At 36.1% G+C, this 20,348-nt stretch overlaps 1 protein-coding gene and 1 pseudogene across 3 annotated transcripts in view; both read right to left on the bottom strand.

The window, feature by feature from the left end:
* MEIS1 (Meis homeobox 1) overlaps nucleotides 1-20,348 on the bottom strand; it is a 209,718-nt gene that overhangs the window by 75,925 nt on the left and 113,445 nt on the right. The window lies entirely within an intron of this gene.
* Nucleotides 18,270-18,369, bottom strand: LOC139158284 (U6 spliceosomal RNA; annotated as a pseudogene).

Below are 20,348 nucleotides of genomic sequence, written 5' to 3'. Positions count from 1 at the left end.
TAAAAGTATGGGATTTATAGAATAAGATGAGTAGAACTGCAGAAAATGGATTTTTCCCCATCAATGGTAGCAATATGACCATGGTTAAATAGAGATAACCTCTCAGGTACCATCTTCATGCTGAAGCAGATAGAGTAGTGTGAGTGCAACTAATGACTAGTTCCTGACTAGTTCTTTTGCTCCTTGTGAAGATCTTTTGTTTTAAGTCAGTGGCCCCAAACTTTCTGGCTCCACAGTCTGGCAGTGGTGGCATGCAAGGAATGGTTTTGTGCAGGCAAACAGAGCTTTGCATGCTTACCCACTGATTCTGCTGCCCAGTTCCCAATGGGATGCAGAGCAGTACCAGTCCACAGACTGAGGGTTGGAAGGGGGCTGCTTTAAGTTACATACAAATAACATGATGTCTGACATTTCCAAGTTGCCCTGCCTTATCAACTTCCAGACTTGACCTCCATCTGTACATTAAAAAAAACAACAACGAAAGAGGCAAAAACATGAAGATAGGCTAAAGTCATTTTGAGATGTTTAGTTTACAGAACAGAAACCAGAGGAAGATGGTCTAAAACTATTTTCCATGGTCACAGAAGGAGGACTGGAAATAATGATTAAACATATCCATTACTTTATCATTTATTACCAACAATTACCTAGATTTTAAGTACGAGGAAAAGCTTTCTAATAGTAAGATTTGTACAACAGTGGAAGACTGTTGCAAAAGCTGTGAGATCCCCATTTCTGGGGGTTTTAAAACAGGATCAACAGATACCTGTTTCATTGATTTTCCTGCACATGATAGAGATGATTAGATGATTCTTGTAGTTATTTCCACTTCCATAATTCTGTAGTTAGGAAGAAATTAAAAGTGGCCTGTGCCCAAGCCAAATGACAGTTTCCAACATGTTTATTTTCAATAATGTCCTTATTTTCTTTTTATGAGAAATAAATATATGAAATAAAAATATTATATAACTGCAATCCAGCCTTTTGTCTGGAGGTATGTCCATCAACCCCCGAAAGGAAACTGGGAGGTGAGGAGAGGAGTACAGAAAGATCTGGAGAGTGTGGCAGGAACAGCTTCCTCTCTATGCTTCCTAGTAAATGAATAGGTTTTATTTTCACTGGCTATAGCCATCAGGGCAGCCGTTTTGTGAATAGGCTAACTCTGCCATGGCAACCATTTTGTTAGAGTATCAATGACATACACTCAAAATTCCAAATGTCCTGACCAGCCCCTCCAATGCCTATTTCTGCTCTATACTTTCTTTGCTGCAGTGTGTCTTTGTTTAAGGAAACAAATGGTTACTCCATTCCTACAGATTAATCTGGGTGCATTTATTCATACTGACAATGAACTTCAAAGCGGACAACAAAATGTTTTTCTTTCTTTAACTCCCTATCTCTTTGGGATTATTCTCTTAGGAAGAATGATCCATTTAAAAAAAAAGTGCTTCTTTTTAATGTATGAAGCTGTTAGCTGCGTGCAGTTTTATGCATAAAATAAAAATTAATGAGAGACATATTCACACACCTGTGAGTGCATATGTATTTGTATTTAAACATTATATATATGTGTATGTATCACATGTTTTTATGTATGGTGTAATAGTAATGTTTGCTGTAATATTACATACTATTTATCAGGATTCTATATTGTTGGATAACTGTCCAACGATAAAACACTCCTTTTAGATGTCTTTACAAAGTTCATTTTCAAGAAGTGGATAGAACCCAAATTTAAAAAAGAAGAAATTTTGTAGCCAAAACAATAATTAAGTGTAATTTATGTTTATTATTTTAAATGGACTAAATATTAGGACTATCTGAGGATTTTCCCCATAACATCAAAAATTACAATTCAGCAAACAGCATCTGGCTAGATTCTGGAGGCTTCAGGTTATGCATTCCTCTTTAAACTGATCATTACATGGTTAAATTTAGTTCTTCCTGTTAATACAAGTTGGAGTAAGTTTATAGCATTACACTTGCCTCCTCCATATCCTCATTTCAGTTTTTTCACCTGTAATGAATAATTTATATATTAGTGTCTGTAAGTATATACAGTATGTGACCTCAAATAAATTAATTATACTAAGAGATGATACACTTCTGCTGAAAAGTGCACACGTTTTCCCCCCCAGAATGGAAAATCATGGAGAAAAAGTACAGAAGACAACCTGTTTCTTAAAAGACAACTTTATCCATTAACCTGTGTACTGTTAAGTTGCCAAAATTAGACCACAGATTTTGTTTCTTGACCCCAGCTGGCAACAGATAATTACAAAATTATTAGGTTAATGGATAAAGGAAATGTTCTTCATTTCTATCCAGAGTCACTTTTGTTAAGATAGATGGCTATCCAAAACGGATGGATGGATGGGTGGGTGGGTGGGTAGATAGGTAGGTAGGTAGGTAGGTAGGTAGGTAGGTAGGTAGATAGATAGATATCCTATCATTCTCAATATGACATTATTTTCTCAAGCAAAATTGCCAGTAGGGCTGTGCAATGTTTCAGCTTCAATCTTCCACATCCATTGAAAGAGTGAATAGAGCTGCTGCCAGCGACACTTTAAAGTTGCCATAAGATCCCACAAAACGATACAACAGCTTTAAGCTCACATAGAAGAATGGTTACCAACCAGTGGTCTGCAGTTCACCAGTGGTCCGTGAAAAATTTTGGTTCTCCGTAGAAAATTTATTTGCATTTTTATACTACACTAGATACTATTTATCTTTTTTTAAAAATCACATTAGTGGTCTGTGGCATTTAAAATTATGAATTTAATGGTCCCTGAGGTCCAAAAGGTTGGTGACACAGAGAATTGTTCTATTTGCACCCCAGCAAAAATTTATCCAACTTTGGAGACAGTGTCTAAAGCTTTACACACAACACACAGACACACACACACACACACGGTAATAAAAATTTGGGGAATTGACTAATGTTGCAGTTTATAAACGTGGAGAACTACTTGGGATAAGACCTTATTTTCTACATGCTAAAGCAAACGATGGGGAAAATGTTATCCCTGTATCTTCCAAAATCCAGACTACCAAATCCAATTTACTTGGTAAGAATGGCATCAGTATTGGCTGTTGATCTACTGAGTATCTCCACTGAATTAAAATGGCATGATATGGTAGAGTAAAGGTTGCATCAAAATGCAAGCAAAATTATTCTTAGCTGCATGGGTGTTTTCCAAGTACATGGTAGACATGGCCCTAAATCTGCAATCCTCAACCTTCTAACATGACAGTAAACCCCAAATAAATAGGTTAATCTCTGTTGTGTGAGAGTCTAATTTTTAAATAAATACAAAAAGTTCCATTGCTGTCAATGGGCATTCCTTTGCCAGGCAGGGCATTTGGAATGAGAGTGTAGCTATGTAAAAGGCTTAACCTAAATAGGATTTCCAAGATACCAGTCCTTTAGGAGCTACTCATCTCTTGTTGAAGGCAATGAAAACAAACATCCTCTGTGAAGTTCAAAAGACCAGACCCCTCTGCCTCATTCTCTTGGAATGCTACACTGGAACTATTCATAGCATGCTGCTCTCAGCTACTTGGCTTGGACTGATCATATCTCAACCAACAAACATACACATATATGTTTATGCCTATCAAACACCCTGTTGAAGCTGGTACTCAACAGGAAACCATGAAGTATGTGAGGGATATACACATAAAGTGAAACTGAATCATTTCTAGAGCCTGATCTTAGTAATTCACTGACAATCATCTCATTTGGAGTCCCCCCCACTTTTAAAGACAAAAGAAACCTCAGGCATACAGCATGGGCATTCATTTTAACCATTTGGAAGGTAACTGGAGAATCTGCAAGGAAAAAGACAAGAAGCATACCCTCTTCCCCAAACGCCTCCCAGTAAAGGAACAAAAGCTTATAATCCTCTGCAAGTACTACTTCATCAAAAGAGGGGGGGAAATAAAATCAATGGATTTTGAAGGAAAAGCGTTTAGATTTTAATGTACCTTTCAGCACATTTATATTGTGGTTGTCATTAAAATGCATCGAGGTAAAAACACACAATCACTTTAATCTGTTTTGGTAAATACTAGGGGAAAGAAGGCCCTGTTTTTATAGATAGTGTTTCATTTTTCTTTTTACAAAAAAGATAAATGAAAAGTTACAGTCCAAAGGGTCTCTGCGAAGAAGTCCTAAAGAGAAAGGCAATGCTTAAATCTTGTTTCTCACATTCATGGGGTAAAAAGAAATTGAAATCCTATTGTTTTGATGATGTGATAAAGAAGTTGATCATTGTGTGCAGGCATGTTCTTTCTCTCTTTTCACTGCAACTTGCTTTAATAATAAAGGAGAAACAAAAGCCTGGCCACAGCATTACTGGGATTTTTTTCTCTCTCTCTCTTCTTAAAACTATGACGTTAACCAAAATGTGATAATGGATGTTCTCAAGGGTCCCATTTATAAACAATTTTATATGGGGCAAAATGCAAACTTATACCTCTGCAATTACCAATGTCCTGTTTATCCCTGTTTTAAGAATGTAATATTGAGAGTTGCCAGAGGCTTTGGTAATTGCCCCCAATCTGCTTCTCATTTTTCTGAAGTATACACCTATATAGCAAACATAAGGGTGGAAACCTGATGATTTTTTTTTTACTATGTTTTATGCGTCATGCAAAAAAAATGCTGTTAGTTTCATTTCGAGATGCAAGACCATGAAAAGTATCTAGAATTATGCTGTGAACTATAAAATGCCCCCAGACAGCTGATTGACAACCGAAGGAATGCCTAACTCTGAATACAAGCCTGCTTTGCTAGGTACTTTAGGTATTTTACTATGCCAGCAATATCGTTTTTTGCATGGGGGAGCGGGAACAGTTCAACTGAGAAGGTTTCTTAAAGTAGTTTCAACCCAGGTACCTAAAGTGCTGAACTGATGTTCTACTGAACATCAACATGTCTCTACCTGGGCAGTACAAAGGACTAAAATGAGCAGTTTTGTAAGCTGCTTTTTTATTCCTAGAAGCCTGAACATGAAAAATATTACATAGAAGGGATCTCTGTGCAGAAAAGCAGCTGAAGATCAATAGTTCCATAGTTATAATAGTTTCATTTGGCTGTATTGCAATGAGGCTCCTACACTACACTCTTCTTCATCGGCAGCCAATAAGAACAGGCAAGATCCCTGACCATCTTTCCTACAAGGATGTCAATGCATATTAACATTCAATTATCTGTCCTAGAAATAACCCTCCCCTTTATGCATTGTGTAATTGAGCACCTGGCAGATAATAAATCAAATTAGGAAGCAGTAGTCAGGAACCAGGCACTATGAGCTGGCTTTCGAATATAACAAGGTTTTTTAAATTTTTTTAAAAAATTATATATATATATATATATATATATATATATATATATATATATATATATATCTGTTGGGAAAAAATTCAGCAAAAACATGTGATACATACATATATACATACATACATACATATTTGTTTTCGTAGATTTTCACGGGTACAGGTATGACGGTCTTGGCATATTCGGGTTTCTTCCCATGTAGAATTTGAGAAATCCTTAAGGACTTCCACACTCATTCCAATTTCCTACTTTGTAATTGCTATCTCAGAAAGGACACAAATGTATGCACGCACACACATTTAGGCTCACAACTATCTTTAAACAGAATGCTGTGCAATATCTCTTATTTTACAATAAATTGCTTGTTTTCTGTTTAAAATGAATATTTATACACTACTAAAATTCTCCTGTCTGTTTCTAACCTTCAAGTTGGCAAAAAAATGTCCATCATAGAACATCCATTTTTAAATCAAGGTATGTCAAGTGGGATAATAATAATAATAATAATAATAATAATAATAATAATAATAATAACAACAATAACAACAATAATAATAATAATTTATTAGATTTGTATGCCGCCCCTCTCCATGATTCTGGTGAGATTGAAGTTTCAAGGTTATTCAGACCAGTTGTATTGGGAAAGTTGTTGGCCCTGCAGCACCAGCTTGTTCAACCATGGTCGCATGACTATGATTTTCAACACTCCCTGCCAGCTTCCCACCAACAAAGTCAATGGGGAAGCTGGCAGGAAGCTAAAAGGCACTCTGCTGCCAGTGCTTTTTTACCTGCCAGAGGTCATTCTGATTCTCTGTTTTGGTATCACTCATGATGGATCATAGGTCATCTAATATTTCAATATGAAGCTGAAGTGAATGACAACAACTTTTCCTTTCAGCGTTTTGTCATGATTAGCAAACTCTGGACAGTAAATATAAAGCAATCTGGCTGAATGGAATGCTATAACTGGTATTTTTAAAAATGCTCTGTTGTGGTTTTCAAAAGACATCCATGTATCTTTTCTTTATGCACCTATTATAATTTGCTAATCCTGGAATATTTAAAATTATTTATTACAATAACCCTAAGCCATCTGGAAATTAGGCACCTTAAACATGTTTGCTCAAATTGCATTACAGCGTCTGAATGCTATGAGGCCATTAATTGTGCTAAACCAGAGGTGGAGAACAATGCCCCTTTTATGACTTGTAGACATCAACTCCCAGAATTCCTGAACCAGGCATGATGGCTCAGGAATTCTGGGAATTCAAGTCCACAAGTCATAAAGAGGAGGGGACATCGTCCCCCACCTTTGACTTAAGCTAACATTTTAGATGTTGTCAATTGCATTTCTTCCATCCAAATAGCACTTTGGGATAGAATGGGGGGGAAATGGAACTGTATATCAACAACTGTCACTTCTGAGATAAAATATTCAGACAACCTTCCAATTACTGTGCATCTTTTAAAATCCATTTGCTGCTGCCTCCCTGGTTCATCATGTCTTCACATGTTTCTCTAGAAATAACATTTTTTTAAAGCCACCAATTGTAAACAGATAAATCCATTTTCTAAAAGGTCACACATTCACACTTCTGTTAGAAATACCAAAACTACCATCACATCCTATTGTTTGAAACACAATGATTTTTGGATAGATAAAAAAAAATAGTATCTTTATGAAACAGGATTTTCAGCAAAACTCATCTTTCTTTATCTTGCAAACTAATTATCCCCATATTTTTTCTCAAAGTTGCTCAGATCCATATGAGCATATTCTAGAGACTGCAGAAGATTTCAGGAGATAAGAGGAGAAAACAGGTATCATCCAATGATTCTAACTATCTTTTTATTTAAATGCAAGCCCATATTTAATTACAGTATATCGATCTATATTCGAGTCTGCCTGGTGTAATGTCTAAGTCACCAGAACAGAAGCTAGAAGACTGTGAATTCTAGTTCTGCCTTAGGCATTAAATCAGTTGGGTGACCTTGAAACAAACTAGTGTCCCAGCTCCAGGAAAGGAGACAATGGTAATATCACTTCTGAAAAGTTGGCAAGAAAATTGCAGGGCCTTGTCCAGACAATTCTCAGAGTCAAAACTGACTCAAAACTATGTATATGCACACGTACACAAACATATTCAAGAGTAAATGGCAAGTGAGTTAAATCCATACATTACTAAAAATGCTCCTACAATCTGTATAATCTGGAGGACAGAAGGGAAAGGGGGCACATGATTGAAACATGTAAATATGTTAAATGATTAAATAAGGTTCAGGAGGGAAGTGTTTTTAATAGGAAAGTGAACACAAGAACAGGGGCACAATCTGAGGTTAGTTGGGGGAAAGATCAGAAGCAACATGAGAAAACATTATTTTACTGAAAGGGTAGCAGATGCTTGGAACAAACTTCCAGCAGACGTGGTTGGTAAATCCACAGTAACTGAATTTAAACATGCCTGGGATAAACATATATCCATCCTAAGATAAAATACAGGAACTATGACGCCTTAAACTTGATATAAATATTGCCCACAAGATCATATGCTGCAATGTCCTGCCTGTCAAAGACTACTTCAGCTTCAAACACACCAACACAAGAGCACACAACAGATTCAAACATAATATTAATTGCTCCAAACTTGACTGTAAAAAATACGACTTTAGTAATCGGGTTGTCGAAGCATGGAATTCATTACCGAACTCTGTAGTATCATCCCCTAACCCCCAACATTTTACCCTTAGACTATCCAAGGTTGACCTCTCCAGATTCCTAAGAGGTCAGTAAGGGGCATATATAAGTGCACTAGAGTGTCTTCCGTCCCCTGTCTTATAGTCTCTCCTATATCTCATATATCTTCTCTACTATATCCTCTATAACCTTCATTGTGTATTACTGTGTATTGGACAAAATAAATAAAATAAATGAATAAATAAAATAAATAGTATAAGGGCAGACTGGATGGACCATGAGGTCTTTTTCTGCCGTCAATCTTCTATGTTTCTATGGTTCTTTCCTTTTCAAAGTAGTCAAACTTGTTGCAAATAAATTTGTAACATGCAATTAAATAAATCTCACTAGTTTACGCGAGTATGATAATGTACGATTTCAAATGCAAAAAGAGACTTAAATGCAATAGTCTAGAACTACGGTCTGTTTGTGTAGAATACAGAAGGCCAAGAAATAGAACAATGTTCCAAAATCAAAATTATCTGTACAGTACTGGGTTTAAATGATCAATCAATTCGATAAATGGGTATATAGAAAAATGATTTCCCTAAAATCTAGGGAACCTTATCTCCTTCTCTTTCTCTCTTGAGACTATTGAGTTAGTATTTGTGCATTTTAAAATGTTCTAAAAAATTAATTTGCTGACTAATTAACTTGAGAGCACATTTTTAGATTTGTAACAAAAGCCTGACATATTAACTGACAAATTATGTCCTCACAAAGAAAATTCATGGCATCTTAAAGAGGAGCTTGTTAGGGGTATTGGGTTACTCCCTGCTAAATGGGAAGGAAAGTTTCTAAGCAGCAGCTTTATGAATGCTTTTTCTTCTTCCTCTTATTCAAGGCCAAAGTTAGTTATCTGAATTTATTCAAAATCAATGTTTCTTTCTTTTCCTCTGATAATTCACCTTGCCATTTACCCAATCATTTTATGTAGGTGGAAGTGATGAATGCTGCTGAGTGCCAATGGATTTTGGTCCAATATGAATACCCCAAGGAGCAACTTACACTGAGTCTCAGGCTCCTGTCAACCCAGTAATTGATGATGTTTTCACTGTGAGGGATGTAAACTGAGTGGATTGACTCAGCAGCTAAAATCATTTATCTTTGTTTCTAAGAACACAAGCCTATTATGGCTAAATGTTCTTTACCAGCACAGAGAAATAATACCAATCAATTTTACGGACAGAAAAAATATGTAATGTCCAAAATTAGAGAAAATGCAAGCAACAATCCTTCCATGGAGTGCCATTTGTGTGTCAACAAAACAAGACCCTATGAAATTGCAGATTTCAAACAGCAGGGCAAAGGCAAATCATACAGCACTATCAAAGCCAGTATCTGCTTTCTAAACCTATTTTTAAAAACTGGCAATTTTGTGTAATTTGATTGACTGAAAAAGAACATGCCTTGTAACGTCAAATAAATAAGTTGTATATTTATTCCAACTCAGAAAAATGTGCTAGATCTACTCACAGACTGAATCTTGGGCTCCCCACCTTTTTACTGGCAAAATGCCCAGGGTGATTAGAGAGTTGACAATATGGGGGCCTAGCAGAAAACAACAATTGGCTAATGGCTTCTGAATGCCCAGTGACCTTTGATCCTTAATGGTCTGGCTAAAAACAAATGACCCAGTCTGAGAGACTCCTACAAACATATGCATTTTAAGAGTACAGTTGTCAATTAAACATTGATTAATGTATTTGCTCATTTGCTGAAACCTGACCAGTGCTTTACTAATCAGCTAAACAGAGACATATACACACATAATGTTTGTTCACCTTTTATTTATTTAATCAGCAACCAGCAAAACCAAGACTGAGGCATGTTAGTAAAAAGCTTTTCCACAAATGCAAAGCTGCTAACCAGAAGTCAATTGTCCCCCATTTCATTTATATCATTAGATATACTTTGGTGGTCATTCTGACACTGAGTACTATTCTCCCGCAGCACAGGAAACTGAAGACTATATTCACCACACTCTGTACTGTCTGGACATTAAATGATAACTTTCATTACAGCATATTGTCACCATAGCAATGAAACTACATGCGGGCGAATGACAGGATTCTGTCATCACTCATATTCACATTACACAACCCAGGCCTGTCAGACTTTAGTACCGCTCTCTCATCCAGCCTGAACACCAAAATATATTCCCAATGAACGGGCTTCCAAATAATACCCCACGCTTTCCATGTTTGTTGTGAGTTTGCAAAAGTCATCGATTGAAAAAAATATAGTTGCTTAAGACAATTATTTTGAATCCGTGTACGCATGAATAAGGACTGACTCAATTCTCTTTGTTATTGTTGTTACTACTTCCATTCTCAAGATTGGGTAACAATAAAAAATAACATTTCAAGACTTAATTATATACAGTAAATCCTTTAAAAAAGAAGGAACAATTGGAAAGATAATAGAGTGCCAATACCAATTTTTAAGTGATATATGTTTCATTTTGCCCTACCCACCTTTCATATTTTACTCACCCAGGATACACACACAGACTCACACAAACTATGGATATAAATATACACACACAAGTAAAATAAGACTGTCCTGCTAAGTGAAATCTTTGTTATCAATCCTGTTTGAATTAGTGAATGTAACTCTCTCTCTATCTCCCTCCCTCCCTCTCTCTCTGTATGCTCACACACAACTCAATATTAAATCAGGAGTACTATAAGGGATAAATATTTTCAAAATTATTGTTCTCATCAAATTCTATTCACTTGAGAGCATGGGATTTCCTTTCTCAGGACTTAGCAATCTAAAAATGTAATTCAATGCATATCTACTCAGAAGTAAGCCTGACTGAATTAAATGGAATTTACCACCATGTAGATGTACGGTATATAGGCTTAAAACTCTGGATAATAAATCACAGAAATCTGTGCTAAAAACAAATCTTATATCATACTGCTGTGTTGTTGGTATGTTGTTGTCATTGGAATGTGGTTGTTATACATACCATTGTGTAATGTATACAATTACATCTTCTTACTAGCTGTCTCAAATATTTTGAATTAGTTCCAAAAGCTTAGCCAGTACTGTTCCTTCTATTTACTGCCAAATTAAATATTGTATATGTGTTCACTTCATCTAAACATGACCCCTCACACAATTACATTTAACTGGTACCTTAACATATACATATACAGTAAATGCAACAAATGTTACAATCTAATTTTATCTAGTATTAAGGAAATAATTAATGTCATATTTCAATAATGCCATATACATATCCTCCTTTGAAAGTGCGATTTTTCACTCAGATGAATTGAGAATTTGTGTGTGAATAGAGAGTTCTAACAGAGAAGATACACAGCAATAGTTCTTTGTCACTTGTGAAAGGAGGTGTCTGTGTCTTGACACAGCCTCTTAATATTCTTCAAGTGTCATGAAGAAGTTGCCTGATCAGCATGTGGTTGGTCCTCAATTCTGTTACCATCAGCAGGATGTTAATATTACTTCAAAACAGTTGACATATAAAACGACTTCCCTTGGCCATTTGCCTCCTCTACTGTGCAGTCAAAGCCTTTGGAGCCAACTTTGAAGCACAAACAGAAAGTGAGGTGGCAAAATGAACCAAGCCTTAGTTGGGGGTAGGAGGAATGCCCAAACAACACAAAACAAACACTGACTCAAAGAAGCTTGGCTGTCATGGAGAAAAGCCTTAGACATCCTTTCTATAGAAATATGTAAGTTTTCTACATGAATTTATTTATTTGAAGCGGAAGGTTGAGGGGGGGGGGGGGGTAGTTATTTTTTTCTTTGTCACAATTTCTCATTCACAATGAAGCCTATCAGATAAAGGAAATGTTGTAGAAAACAGAAGAAAGAAATGGAATATAGATACAGGATAAAATTTTCTATATGGGAACAGGTGAATATTTAGAAATAAATACTACCTTCAAGCAGAAATAGAGAATCAATTTGGCAGAGCGGTTAAGCACCTCATGATAGAAACTGGAAGACTCTTGACTTCTGGTCCTGCTATAGGCGCAAAGCCAGCTGAGTTGACTTTTGAGGCAGTCACTGTTTCACAGCCTCATGGAGAAGGCAAAGGTAAAACTTTTAACTGTAATGGGAAAACCTGACCAGCGGGTACCCATGCGTTTTCTCAGTTTGCAGTTCTAAGTATTGCTGATACTTAGAACATAGTGGTATGTTCTACAGGTTGTTGTTTTTTTTTTAATTTAAATTTGAATTATTCCTCCACTGGGTATCCCTTTAAATAATTGCTACAAATCGATAACAATTTTTTGTGTTGTCAGCCTATGCAATGACAATAAACTCTAGGCATGCTTATCAACCATTAGTGAGCATCAAAAACTTTCATGCGGTATTCAAGTTTTACCAAGTGTCTCCTCAGGTATGTGTTTTTCACATTAAATCACTGTGACTTGCTTTAAAGTCTACACAGAGCACCACCACAATGTTTTTCCCTAGGTTTGCACCAACACCACAGCATAGGATTAGTATATGATGTTTGCTATGTTGAAATACAATTGCCTATAATGTTGTTTTAACAAATTCTCTGCATGCTTGATGGTGTAACACATGTGCCTTCTAAATACAGCTTTATCGGAAGACAGTTCACTGCATGATCACTTTAAAATTTGATTTACTGTTCCACAGACACAACTAAGCAACTAATCTTCCAGGACAAATGTGACACATAAGAACAGCTAAACTGAAACATATAAATTGCACATATCCTTAAAAAATATTATTGTCTGTAATTTAATCTAACAATATTTCTAGGCCTATAACCTTGCACGCAGAAGCAATTTCCCAAGCATTAATACTTAAATGGGTCATATGCACCACATCTGTCATTCTGTCCTGAAGTCTATGAGGCACAACCAAGACTCTGCAAGCCTATTGATTTTTCTAGCATTTGCTTTAATTTACTTAACCATTGAGAAATCCATCAGTACATAAAGGGCAACTGTCCATTACTGCCTCATTTGCAGACATTCTTTCTATTCATTCTCCACCCCAACCCACAGTGCCTCTCCCCTTTTGGTATCAATGCTTTTTTAAAAAAAATGCTCCTGTATTTATGATGCAAAAGACAGAGTGGGGGGAGGGAGATGTCTGGAAGATGACTCACACCTGTTCTATTCAGTGAATTGCTGCACTGAAGTACACCTAATGTGGTTTAAAATAGAAAAAAATAATATCTAGACTTTATAAATGTTTGTGCAAAGGGTGCAAATCAGGTCCTAATTATATTAACATGGAATCTGCCTCCTAGCTTAAATGCTACATGCGCTCTCTCTAAACATGCAGAGCTCTGCTGCAGTTCCTTTATGAGCAAATGACTGCTTCTTAGGTTGTCACTAAATATTCTGTTTACAAATAAACCATGAAGCATTGAGCCAACTTTTCAAGAATAATCATCTGAGGTTCCCCCCCCCTGCCCCCACTCACACACACTTCATGCTATCCCTGTTCTAGCAAAACCTCCACCACATATGCATGGCAACAATCAGAAGCCTTCATCTAATTACTCTATCACATAATTTCACAAATTGCCTTTTAGCTGGGGAGCCAAGTGCAAAACACACTCACAGTGGGATTTCAGGCAGCAGCTTTCATTTACTACTCATTTCTTGTTAAATTAAACACAAAAACACCAGTTGTGTGAAAGAAGTCAAAATGAAGGCTTGTAAATGAGCCAGACGAGCAGATCTCATATCCATACCACTGTTGGAAAATAGATAGTTGGCAAGCTGCATTTTTAATTGCAGCACTGCACCCCTCAACCCTTTTGAAGTCCTAATACTTTTTCTGAATTACAACTAGCAAACTCTAGAAAAACAAACAAAAAGACAACCTTTCCTAAGCTCTGGAGATAATATCACTGCCAGCAATGTAACATTATATCAACCACACACGTACATTTTATACAGGCCACCATTGAAGTGGTTTTGTTAATAGTCTACAATGATTATAAACCTCCAACTCATAATGTGTTGTACTAATGCTAATAAATCCAAACATCTGATATTGTGGTGGTGAGCAAATGTCTATTAAAGCCCAATTGTGTCCTATAAAAACCGAGCCACATTGATTACGATTTGGATATATTTCAAGCCTCTAAAATATGTAGTAGAAAGGACTACTATATAACACGACAGGTTAAGTAGTCAAAACACCATATTTAATAGCCACACATATTGGGTTCCCCCCTTCCTTTTTTCACTTTTTAAAGCACTTTTCACATTTTTTTCCTTTGATTGTATTTTTATTTTTGTGATTTTTTTTGGTCATTTTTTAAAAAGCAATAAAATAAATTGCTGCCCCGAGTCTACGGAGTGGGGCGGCATTCAAATCTAATAAATAGATAGATAGATAGATAGATAGATAGATAGATAGATAGATAGATAGATAGAATATTTAATAGTTGCACATACTTTCAATTCTTCACACATACATTTTCTCTTTCTAAGATGAGTGAAATTTGCATGAGGAATCCATAATTGCTCTGGGAGGAACCCTCAGTTTTTCCCCTATTAATAGGGCAGAATAGGATAGGGTTATATTGTTTTCTACCTTTCTACCTTAAGTTTACAACTCAAATGACATTTCGATAACCAGTCAAACTCAGGAGTAAATACAGTTGTTTTAAAAACAATATTGTTCTTCCATACAGCTACCATTCGACATCATCAGCAAAAGCTCTGCCCCAGTTCTCCACAGCGGGAAAACATAAGCAGCAGCTGTTTGTACATTCTCACATTAGAAATCCTATTCACAGACAGGTGGAATAATTTAAAAGCCAATGTGGTACCATTTTCTTGTAAGCAGTGTAATTGTTTATCCCCCAAAATGGTACGTCTCATATTTATGAAAACATAACTAAAATTACATATTATTCCCACAAATCCTAAAACTCCTATTACTGCCTGCTTACAAAATGATCCCACCTCATATTTGTGATTTAATAGCACTCCAAGGTTGAATGAGCTCTCTTGCATGGATGTAACTACAAACATTTTATTCCACCTTGAAAACAGGATAATTGAACATACACGCTGAAACACTTTCTAACATATGCTCAAAATCCAGTTCCCAGTATCTTAAATACATATGACTAAGAGAAGACTTAAAGTACATACTTAAATGTACCATGTCCTGAAAATTCTGGGTATTCAAGAATCAAACCCAATGTCAAAAAAGTTTTTTTATATCTTAAAAATAAATGTATTATTATTGCAGGGGGAGAGGAGTAAAAGCTTAAAGACCTAGTTATGCCGCCAGGCTTGGGGCCATTAGACCCTAGCCCCCTGGCCAATGAGTGTAGTATGTTTTGCTGTGTAATGAATGATTTTAAATCTTATTAGAGTTTTTAAAAGTTTTTTAGTATATTAATTGGATTTTTAGATATGTATATGGTAAGATTGTTATTGACATTTTGGGAGCCGCCCCGAGTCGTCGGAGAGGGGCGGCATACAAATCCAATTAATAATAAATAATATTTTAAAGTGGGACATGTGGGAAAACAAACATCAAATCTGCAAAGATTTTCTATTAAAAATAAACCCTATAGCCTTTCTTTTTCAGTTTCACTGAAGACAGCTAAAACTAAGAATGTCACCAAGCCTTGAGTTCACAATACATTGCTACAACATCAAGAAGTATTTTCCTCACAGATACAAAACATATACAGAACTTCATGTCATTTTTAAAAAATTCTGACTTTTTTTAAGTTTAACTTCAGGTAAATGTATTTTGCAAGTTTCTCTTTTGCTTCAAATATCTGCTAAAGCCATAGGAGTGACTGAAAGAATATTATATGTATGAATTTGTATTCTGTGTGTGCTTTACTCATGGTGATGTCAGAAATTAATATTTAAGCACATAACTAAATAAAATATTTCACTAACACTAGCACAAAGGTAAATCCATTAAATGTTCATTAAACATTTCCCACCACATATTTGGAAACATCCTTTCAAAATTCATAATGCTAAATGCAGATTAGATTTACTACTTGTTGGCAATGTGACTTCCAAACAAGAATGAACTATTCAAAGAAGCCACTATAGCACAAAGCTATAGCACAAAAGTAAGTCTATTAAACTTAATTTCTGATTTTACACTTCTCACCATTTATTTGAAAAGATCCTTTCAAAATTCATAATATTAAATGCAGATTAGATCCACTATCTGTTGGCAATGTGACTTCTAAACAAGAATAAGCTATTCAAAGAAGCCACTCAGAACATTTCTACTGATCTTTGCAATGGTGAATCAGGAAGATAGCCATTTGATTTCAGTATTCTGCTCGTGAATGAAAGCAATCTTATCAGCTATCTGGCTTCAGTTGGAACACATCCAAATGAAGGACCCTCACCACTTTTCTAGGCATTTCTGTTAAATGGTTCTAACTTTGGTATGTCTTGACTCATCGCCACCCCTCAAATATCTGTAGAGGAAAATTTATGTTAGAACAAGTGCTTGATTCACTCTGTAATGGAAAGTTGTTTTTTTAAGCAAGAGGGGGGAAAAACCCAATTCAAGGTACTGTATTTGGAACATCTAAAATTGCATCTATCCAATGAAAGCCTACTTGGTAGCTAAACTCCCATCTTTTACACATATTTTATAGAATACTCTTTACAGAATAATTTTGCCCATAGAAGGAAGGGAATGAATAAATCACAGCAGCACCAAGTCCAGTTGGCATTGCAAAAGAATTACCAGTGGCCCTATTCTAGGGGGATACTGACTTTTAAGACTGTCTGAGGTAGTGAAACATGAAGGGTAAAAAGTATGAGTTCAGCCGTCAAAAGGAAGACACTTAAGAATATAATGATAAATGTAACCTAGATTTGAATTTGGAGTTTATGGAGAAGTAGGAGACTGGAGAATCTGTGGTGATAGAAATGCCTTTTGTGCATTCCTCAGAGGCATTTTACTCAGTGCTCTAAAACCTAACTTTGGTGATGAAAATATGCTGCGAGGTTAAACTCTGATAAGTCTTTATACAAACAAAGACTGAGACAGAAGCGTGTTCAGAACTTGCCTGTGCAAGACAAAAAGGAGTGCCTATTTTTATGAAAAGTTGTTGGAAGAAGGGATAAATGATGATTGTGTTGCATTAATATGTGGGGAGGGGGGAGAGAGAAAGAAAAATAAATGCTTAGCTTTGATTTTTTTTTCTCGAAGTCATGTTTCTTAATGCTAAATGGGGGGAAAAGATACTTTCTCATGTAATATATAGGATAATTTATTAATGCTTAACTATCTTGAATTCACTGAGTAATTAGTAATTTTGGACAAGTAATTTGCACAATATTTTCAGTACTGTATTTCTTAGCCACAAACAAGTGCATATATTTTATAAAATATATATCATAGCACATACCTTTAATATGCCATATAGAGAGGTGTCATATCACTGCATTTGCTATCCATTGCTACTATATTTGCCCTTAGATCCCACTTCTATTTCTAGCATATTAATGAATGAATAAGTCTCATTGTCACTCATCAGGGAATAGTGCTGGGCTCTTGATCTCCATCTAAATCATTTCCAACTGTGAAATTTAGAATAAGGATAGACAAGATCTCTTTCTGATTCACATCACTTTTACATGCAATGGTCTCTTCTCCATCCTATCTCATTTCTGCACCAACTTGTTTTTGTTTTAATGAATGAACATTTCTAACTTAAACATTTTTTCTTAACCAAAAGTAAAAGTAAAAGTTTCCCTGACCTGATCTGTCTGACTTTAGGGAGGTTGCTCATCTCCATTTCTTGGCTGAAGGAGTCAGTGTTGTTCGAAAACATTTCCCATAGTTGTGTGGTCAGCATGGCTATATGCCAAAGGTTATTGAAATGTTATGACCTTCCCACCGAAGTGGTACTTACCCTGTTTCCCTCAAAATAAGACATCCCCTGATAATAACACCAATCTGCTTTTGAGTGCATGGCAATAAGGCCAAGTGCTTATTTCAAGGTTCAAAAAAATATAAGACAGGATCTTATTTTCAGGGAAACACAGTATTAATCTACTATTAATCTAATCTAACTGCTAGGTGGGCAAGAGCTGGGGCAAGTCATGGGAGTTCACACTGTGTAGTGTTTGGGTCTCGAATCCGGGCTGTTAACCTTCCAGCTGACAAGCTCATCATCTTTAACAGCTGAGCCATTGCTCTCTCTCTCACACACACAAAATGGATCTGTTCATAGATTTGTGTGTTATCCTTTCACAGCCCCCCCCTGCAAATCTTCTCTGTATTGTTCCAATTTTAGTGTCTGTATATACACTGCTCAGAAAAATAAAGGGAACACTTAAAAAATAGAATATAAATCAAACATCTGTGAAATCAAACTGTCCACTATTGACACTTAACACTGATTGACAGTCAATTTCACATGCTGTTGTGCAAATGGAATAGTTGTGCAAATGAAATAAATATTCAATGAGAATATTTCATTCATTCAGATATAGGATGTGTTATTTTTTTGAGCAGTATATGTGTTTGTGTGTGTGTGTATGTGTGTGTGTGTGTGTGTGTGTTTGTCGAGTCGCTCTGGTATATGGAAGGAGCATCACAGCTTCCTTTTTGCCTCTTGGCCCCACTAGGGCCCATATTCCAAGGCAGATAAGCTTTTTATAGCCAGCAACTATAATCTATACTGTAAGTGTAACATATTTTTGCTGATAATGAAGGAAGTCTCCTTTCCTTTTCATTATCAGCAAAAATATGTTACATATGTATCCTGCCCATGCTCTGCTTGAGGTGTGCTCTCTTCATCCCTTTGAGTTCCTCAAAGTACAACTGGACAAGTTACATGGCTCTACATAGCAACTGAACAGAATTATGGAGACATTTTATGAAGATCTCTGTAGTCTAGAGACCATGGAGAATGCCGTGCAAGGCCTGATCTTGCCAAGGCCCGTTTCCTAGAGATTGCCAAGGGCCTGATCGAGTTCCGCAACATGCTTGTCAGTTTGATGGGGCTGCAGTGCCGATGAGGATGAGCTGATTGGTGGAGTCCCAGTGGGGTACCCTAGAGGTGGAGACAGTGAGCTTCCCGAGGGTGTTCTTCATTGCAGCAGTCTGCAATGGGTGCAGTATCATTCTACATGTTGATGAGCTCTTCCCACCACAACACCAGCACCAGTCCCTACAAAACTTTACCTAAGTCTCCCCACAATCTACTTACAAACATTTGTTTTACAGACTACCCTGGAAGTCATCTGGGTAGTTTATCCTAAAATAATGTTAATATTAATGTGTGTGTGTGTGTGTGTTTGGTTGGTTTTTAATCTTAGCAAAGTCCAAATGTAAGGAAAATTATATTCTCTCTCTCTCTCTCTCTCTGTGGTCTTTTTGTAAAAACGGAGAAACGCATTTTAAAATTTGGAGAACTACAAAATCCCAAGCAAAAGCATATGGAACTTTGAGCCTTAGTCCAGAAATTATATATTAAATTTTGGTTAATGTAAATATAAGCAGAGATATTATGAAAAATTGGAGAGGGGAGGGAGAAGTTAATTATGAATGCAGTGTTGCTTAAATGTGATATCAAATGTGCATATGAAACAGATGGATCTTGATGCCGCTTGGGAAATGCTGACCAAAGTATTGGACTCTATAGATGCCTCTAAATGTACATAGTGACAAAAGTAAATCCTCAGAATCCTTAAAGTAGAGGAAATACTAAGACAAAAAAAATATTTGTAAACACCATAGAAAATTATACCACTTTAACTCGATTTCAACTCATGTTTGTTACTATTAAACATTAGTGTCTAGCTCCAACCTATCATACTATACACAACTGTAAATAATATTTAAATTATTGCAAATTCTAGAAACAACTAAACATCTAGATTTAACAAAATAAGGTTATTTTAAATTGCAAATATATATATTTTAAGTTACAGTATTGATATGCAACATGTATATTAACAGTAAATATTTGTGTTTTACAATACAGTGGTACCTCTACTTATGAACTTAATTCATTCTGTGACCAGGTTCTTAAGTGGAAAAGTTTGTAAGAAGAAGCAATTTTTCCCATAGGAATCAATGTAAAAGCAAATAATGTGTGTGATTGGGGAAACCACAGGGATGGTGGAGGTCCTGTTTCCTCCCAGGAGATTCCTAGAGAGGCCCCACGGAAGCTTCTCCCCACCTTTTCCAGCCCTTTTTCCTCCTAGGAGATTCCTAGAGGCCCCATAGAGGGTTCTTCCTGCCTTTTCCTGTTACAGTTTTGGAGGCTCAGGTTTGTAAGTG

This window comes from Erythrolamprus reginae, chromosome 1 (genome assembly GCF_031021105.1).
Source record: "Erythrolamprus reginae isolate rEryReg1 chromosome 1, rEryReg1.hap1, whole genome shotgun sequence".
In the NCBI taxonomy this organism is placed as follows: Eukaryota; Metazoa; Chordata; class Lepidosauria; order Squamata; family Dipsadidae; genus Erythrolamprus; species Erythrolamprus reginae.
The sequence above is the reverse complement of the archived record's forward strand: the minus strand, read 5'-3'. Positions and strand labels throughout refer to the sequence as shown.